This window comes from Zea mays, chromosome 2 (assembly GCF_902167145.1).
Source record: "Zea mays cultivar B73 chromosome 2, Zm-B73-REFERENCE-NAM-5.0, whole genome shotgun sequence".
Lineage (NCBI taxonomy): Eukaryota > Viridiplantae > Streptophyta > Magnoliopsida > Poales > Poaceae > Zea > Zea mays.
Window position 1 is genome coordinate 73,149,434 of NC_050097.1, and position 6,974 is coordinate 73,156,407.

Below are 6,974 nucleotides of genomic sequence, written 5' to 3' on the forward strand. Positions count from 1 at the left end.
GATATAGGACATTTAGCAATAAAATGACCGGGCTTACCACATTTGTAGCAAACCTTCTTGGAGCGGGACTTGTAGTCTTTCCCCCTCCTTTGTTTGAGGATTTGGCGGAAGCTCTTGATGACGAGCGCCATCTCCTCATTGTCAAGCTTGGAGGCGTCGATTGGTTGTCTACTTGGTGTAGACTCCTCCTTTTCTTCCGTCGCCTTGAATGCGACGGGTTGAGCTTCGGATGTAGATGGATCATCAAGCTCGTTGATCTTCCTCGAGCCTTCGATCATGCACTCAAAACTTACAAAATGCCCGATTACTTCCTCGGGGGTCATTTTAGTATATCTAGGATTACCACGAATTAATTGAACTTGAGTGGGGTTAAGGAAAATGAGAGATCTTAGAATAACCTTAACCATTTCGTGGTCGTCCCACTTGACGCTCCCGAGGTTGCGCACTTGGTTCACCGAAGTCTTGAGCCGGTTGTACATGTGTTGTGGCTCCTCCCCTTTGCGAAGCCGGAACCGACCGAGCTCCCCCTCGATCGTTTCCCGCTTGGTGATCTTGGTGAGCTCATCTCCTTCGTGCGCGGTTTTGAGCACATCCCAAACCTCCTTGGCGCTCTTCAACCCTTGAACTTTGTTATACTCCTCTCTACTTAAAGAGGCGAGGAGTATTGTTGTCGCTTGAGAGTTGAAGTGCTCGATTTGGGCCACCTCATCCTCATCATAATTCTTGTCCCCTACGGATGGTACCTGTGCACCAAACTCAACAACATCCCATATACTTTTGTGGAGTGAGGTTAGATGAAATCGCATTAAATCACTCCACCTAGCATAATCTTCACCATCAAAAGTTGGTGGTTTGCCTAATGGGACGGAAAGTAAAGGTGCATGTTTAGAAATGCGAGGATAGTGTAGGGGGATCTTACTAAACTTCTTACGCTCTTGGCGTTTAGAAGTTACGGAGGGTGCATCGGAGTCGGAGGTTGATGTTGATGAAGTGTCGGTCTCGTAGTAGACCACCTTCCTCATCCTCTTTTGCTTGTCCCCACTCCGACGCGGCTTGTGGGAAGAAGATTTTTCCTTCTTCTCTTTGTGGTGAGAAGAAGATTTCTTCTCCTTCCCTTTGTTGGAGGAGATCTTCTTCTTCTCCTTCCTCTTGGTGCGGGACTCTTCCGATGAAGTGCTCCCGTGGCTTGTAGTGGGCTTTTCGCCGGTCTCCATCTCCTTCTTGGCGTGATCTCCCGACATCACTTCGAGCGGTTAGGCTCTAATGAAGCACCGGCCTCTGATACCAATTGAAAGTCGCCTAGAGGGGGGGGGGTGAATAGGGCGAAACTGAAATTCTCAAAAATAATCACAACTACAAGCCGGGTTAGCGTTAGAAATATAATCAAGTCCGTGAGAGAGGGCGCAAAACAAATCGCAAGCGAATAATGAAGTGAGACACGCCGATTTGTTTTACCGAGGTTCGGTTCTTGCAAACCTACTCCCCGTTGAGGAGGCCACAAAGGCCGGGTCTCTTTCAACCCTTCCCTCTCTCAAACGATCCCGCGGATCGAGTGAGCTTCTCTTTCTCAAATCACTTGGGAATCAAACTTCCCGCAAGGACCACCACACGATTGGTGTCTCTTGCCTCAATTACAAGTGAGTGTTTGATCACAATAAAGAATGTCAAAGAAAAGGAGGCGATCCAAGCGCAAGAGCTCAAATGAACACAACAAATCACTCTCTCTAGTCACTAGGGTTTTGTGTGGAGTTGGGAGAGGATTTGATCTCTTTGGTGTGTCTAGAATTGAATGCTAGAGCTCTTGTAGTAGTTGGGAAGTGGAAAACTTGGATACAATGAATGGTGGGGTGGTTGGGGTATTTATAGCCCCAACCACCAAAAGTGGCCGTTGGGAGGCTGTCTGTTCGATGGCGCACCGGACAGTCCGGTGCACACCGGACAGTCCGGTGCCCCCTGCCACGTCATCACTGCCGTTGGATTCTGACCGTTGGAGCTCCTGACTTGTGGGCCCGCCTAGGTGTCCGGTGCACACCGGACAGGTACTGTTTGTTGTCCGGTGTGCCAGTATGGGCGCGCCTGACTTCTGCGCGCGCAGAGCGCGCATTAAATGCGCGGCAGAGAGCCGTTGGCGCGGAGATAGCCGTCGCTCCGGAGTCGCACCGGACAGTCCGGTGCACACCGGACAGTCCGGTGAATTTTAGCGGACTAGCCGTTGGAGTTTCCCGAAGCTGGCGAGTTCCTGAGGCCGCTTCTCCATGGCGCACCGGACACTGTCCGGTGTACACCGGACAGTCCGGTGAATTATAGCGCGAGTGCCTCTGGAAATTCCCGAAGGTGGCGAGTTTGCGTTGGTGTCCTCTGGTGCACCGGACGTGTCCGGTGGTGCACCGGACACTGTCCGGTGGCACACCGGACAGTCCGGTGCGCCAGACCAGAGGTGCCTTCGGTTGGCCCTTTGCTCCTTTGTTGAATCCAACTCTTGGTCTTTTTATTGGCTGAGTGTGAACCTTTTACACCTGTATAATCTATACACTTGAGCAAACTAGTTAGTCCAATTATTTGTGTTGGGCAATTCAACCACCAAAATTATTTAGGAACTAGGTGAAAGCCTAATTCCCTTTCAATTTTTCTATAGCAACCATACTCAAATAATCACTGGATCCTACTCGAATTCGATCTCAAAGTTCATCTGATTTCATTGTCAGTCAAAATTTAGTTCCTGGGTTGATTGACAGCCAGACTTTAAGTCCATTTATCTCCAATTTTTTATAGCATCAATGCTTAGTCACTTAAGCAAAGTTGTACTCCTATCATAGCTCTCCAAGACTGATGTATTGAGTTAGAGCAAAATCTTCATGAACCAAGAGATACAAAGCTCCAAAGGTGACCTAATTCCACTAAAATTCAAAGTTAGCCACATGGTGTTCATGGGACTTTTTGCAAATAAGTCCAAATTTCTCCACATTACTTGAAAATCCTCCAATGTAAAAGTTACTTAGTTTTTGATGTTCTATCACTTTGATATTTGTATTTTGGTCCAAAAGTGTATAGAATTTGAACTCACCCCCTAGGGTACAAATTAGGGTTTTCTAGGGTTTCTTTTAGGGTTTTGAGCACTCTAGGGTTTTTGTGCCACTCAAATCCATCACTCTTGATCTCTTAAGAATATTTCCAATGACTTTTGAGGTATTACTCATCTTGGCTTCACTTTCACCCATAGGCCCTAATCCTAGGGTTAAGTACCCTACCCTAAGGTTAAGAATACTTCAAGCCACCATATCACACATGTTTTGAAATTTTACCTAGTGGATGCATTCTAGGTGTGACAAAAAAAATGAAATGTCAATGCATATGATGTCATGCTCAAGTTTTAGTGCCAGTAACACCAGGGGTGTTACAGGAACAAGCGTGCGGAGTTCATGAGGGGTCATCCCTCTGTGTTTGCCCATTCTACAGACCCCATGGACGCCGAAGATTGGCTGCACATAGTAGAGCGGCAGCTGCATACCGCTCGATGCAACGATCGTGAGTAGGTTCTGTATGGTCCCTGCCGGCTAAGGGGAGCAGCCCAGTCCTAGTGGGAGTCCTACCTTGCTACCCATGCAGACCCTGAAGCTATCACCTTGGAGGAGTTCAGAGACAACTTCCATCATTACCACGTGCCTGAAGGGTTGATGATCGTGAGGAAGGAGAAATTTCTAGCATTGAAGCGAGGTCCCCTATCTGTCAGTGAGTACAGGGACAAGTTTCTTCAACTATCTCGTTATGCACCCAAGGACGTCAATACAGATGCCAAGAGGTAGTACCGTTTTCTGAGAGGTTTGGTTGACCCCCTTCACTACCAGCTGATGAACCACACCTTCCCTACCTCTCAACATCTGATCGATAGAGCCATAATGACCGAGAGGAAGCGCCGGGAGATGGAAGACAAGAAACGCAAGATTGGTGGATCTTAGGCCGGGAGCAGCAGCCGTCCCCGTTTCTCAGGCAATCCACCCCAGCAATTCAAGCAAGGTCACCCTCAAGGACACCAGCATTAGCATCAGCATCAACGCCAGCACCAACAACAGTATCAGAGGCAGTTCCCTTAGCAGCAACAATAGTATCGCTAGAGCAATCAACAGGGAGGAAATCAGTACCAGCGGTAGACCAACCACGCAACTCGCCTTCCTGCCCCAGCCACCAATTAGAGCAACTAAGCAGCGCCAACGCAAGGAGCAGGTCATGGATGTTTCCATTATGGGGAATAAGGTCACTGGATGAATCATTACCCGAAGAAAGCAGCTTAGCAGCAGCCAGCTTCGAACACCTCTGTTGGGGGCCTTCTCCTTCGCCGAAGGTCCTTCAAGCAAAAACACCTTCGGCAGTGTGATAAGCGAACTGACACAACACGAAGGTACAAGCCGGAGCTACAATCCAGGGAGCTTCGGCATGACAACGCCTTGAGACGAAGGGCAACACCGACTTAAAGAGGAAAAGACCATTTAGTCCTTGATAATTTGTGTTTTGGTTATGATTAGTTATCAAGGACACAAATGTAATTTTGTCCAGGCTGCATCCCGTGCCTATAAATAGATGAACAGTACCCTAGCATTGTTCACGCTGATTTGTATTTACTCGCACGTCACTCTTGGACTCATACCTTCTGTCAAGCCAAAGGTACAAATGTAATTCATTGTTATTAATGTTTGCACATGATGAGATAATGAAAATATAAATAATCTGACAATTCATGATAATTGCTCATATTATTTTCCATGTTCCATATGCTTCTCTACTTTCATTATTATAAGCTGAGATGATGAAGGTAGGTCCTTCATAACCTTCGTCTGAAGATCATTATATCCTTAGGGAGATAATGCTTCGAAGGACGAAGTTCTTTAACCATTAACATTTTGTGTTGCCTTGTTCTTAACTCATAGCATTTGAGACAAGTCCCCATCATTGGCGCCCACCTCCGGTGAACTCACTTCCACTATTGAGCTGATGGCTTCATTCAACAACGAAGTTGTAGCACCTTCGATTACGAAGCTGTTGCTCCCAATCACGGGCGGTTCAAGTTTAGAGCCAGCCAACAAGAAGCAGAAGAAGGAAGCACAGAGAAGAGTGCAACATGTTGGGGTGCAAGGACCCTTCGTCAGGTCCAAGTGGTCCCACATCCCAATCACCTTCTCTCAGGAGGATCTTCAGCTAAAAGACTATCCTCACAATGATGTTATGGTCATATCTTGTGTCATCAAGGGATTTTTGGTCCACAGTGCAGCAGACATTATATTTGCAAAGGCTTTCAAGCAGATGCAAGAACTAGAGGACAAGATTCATGATTCTACACACCCTCTTTGTGGCTTTATAGGGCAACAGATTGTGGCACTTGGCAAAATCACAATGCCAGTTACCTTCGGTTATGTCCACAGCACAAGAACTGAGCAAGTTGTTTTCGACAATATCGACATGGAATACCCGTATAATGCAATCATTGGTCGAGGAACACTTAATGCCTTCGAAGTAATACTTCATCCAGCATACTTATGCATGAAGATACCTTCGGAACAAGGGCCCATTGCCATCCATGGAAGTCAAGAAGCTGCTAGAAGGGCCGAAGGGAGTTGGACAGATTCAAAGGCAATCCACAACATAGATAGAGCCAAAGTTTGTCAACAATATAAGCACAAAAGAGAGAAGGCTGCTTCGGTAGATCAGCCAAAGCCTATGCTCCTATGTGAAGATATAGCAGATCAAAGGGTACTGCTGGGATCTCAGTTATCTGATGAGCAAGAAAAAACCCTGATAAGGTTTTTTTTCAACAACAAAGATGTCTTCACTTGGACAGCCAACGATCTTTGTGGTGTCAACAGAGATGTCATCGAGCACTCACTTAATGTGGATCCTTCTTTCAAGCCTAGGAAGCAAAGACTTCGGAAGATGTCTGATGATAAAGCTGAAGGTGCTCGGAACGAAGTAAAGAGACTTCTCAGTGCTGGTGTTATCAGAGAAGTAACATATCCAGAATGGCTAGCTAACACTTTTATGGTGAAGAAGGCTAATGGCAAATGGAGAATGTGTATTGATTTCACAGATCTCAACAAAGCATGCCCAAAGGACGAGTTCCCATTACCAAGAATAGATTCCCTTGTAGATGCAGCAACTTCTTCGGAACTCATAAGTCTACTGGACTGCTACTCAGGCTATCATCAAATTTGGATGAAGAAGGAAGATGAGCCAAAGACTAGCTTCATAACTCCTAGTGGCACTTATTGCTACCTTTGGATGCCTAAGGGGCTCAAGAATGCTAGAGGAAGCTTCAGCAGAATGACAGCCAAGGTCCTTCACTCTGAAATAGGCAGGATTGTGCTGACTTATGTTGATGACATCATAGTAAAGAGCACGAAGCAAGAGAATCATATTGCTGACCTGCAGGAGACATTTGCCAATTTCAGGCAAGCTGGTCTGAAATTAAATCTAGAAAAGTGTGTTTTTGGAGTAAAGAAGGGCAAGTTCCTTTGTTGTCTAGTATCAACAAAGGGAATCGAAGCTAACCCAAATAAGATTGAAGCTATCCTTCGGATGGAGCCGCCAAATACAAAGAAGGGGGGCAATGGTTGGCAGGAAGGTTGGCATCGTTAAATAGATTTATATCCAGATCAGCAGAAAGGAATCTACCATTCTTTGAAATACTGAAGTCAGCCGAAGTTTTCCAGTGGGGTCCGGCTCAGCAAAGGGCTTTCGAAGAGTTAAAGCAATACTTGATCGACTTGACAACTCTAACTCCACCTTCGCCAGGGGCTCCATTGCTCTTATATGTAGCAGCCTCTCACTCTGCAGTCAGTGCGGCGCTTGTACAGGAGAAGCAAGATGGCCAGGTCAAAAAAACAAGCACCAGTATATTTTGTCTCCGAATTTCTAAGCTTATCAAAGAAAAATTATACATAATTGGAGAAGGTGCTATATGATGTTTTGATGGCTTCCAGGAAGCT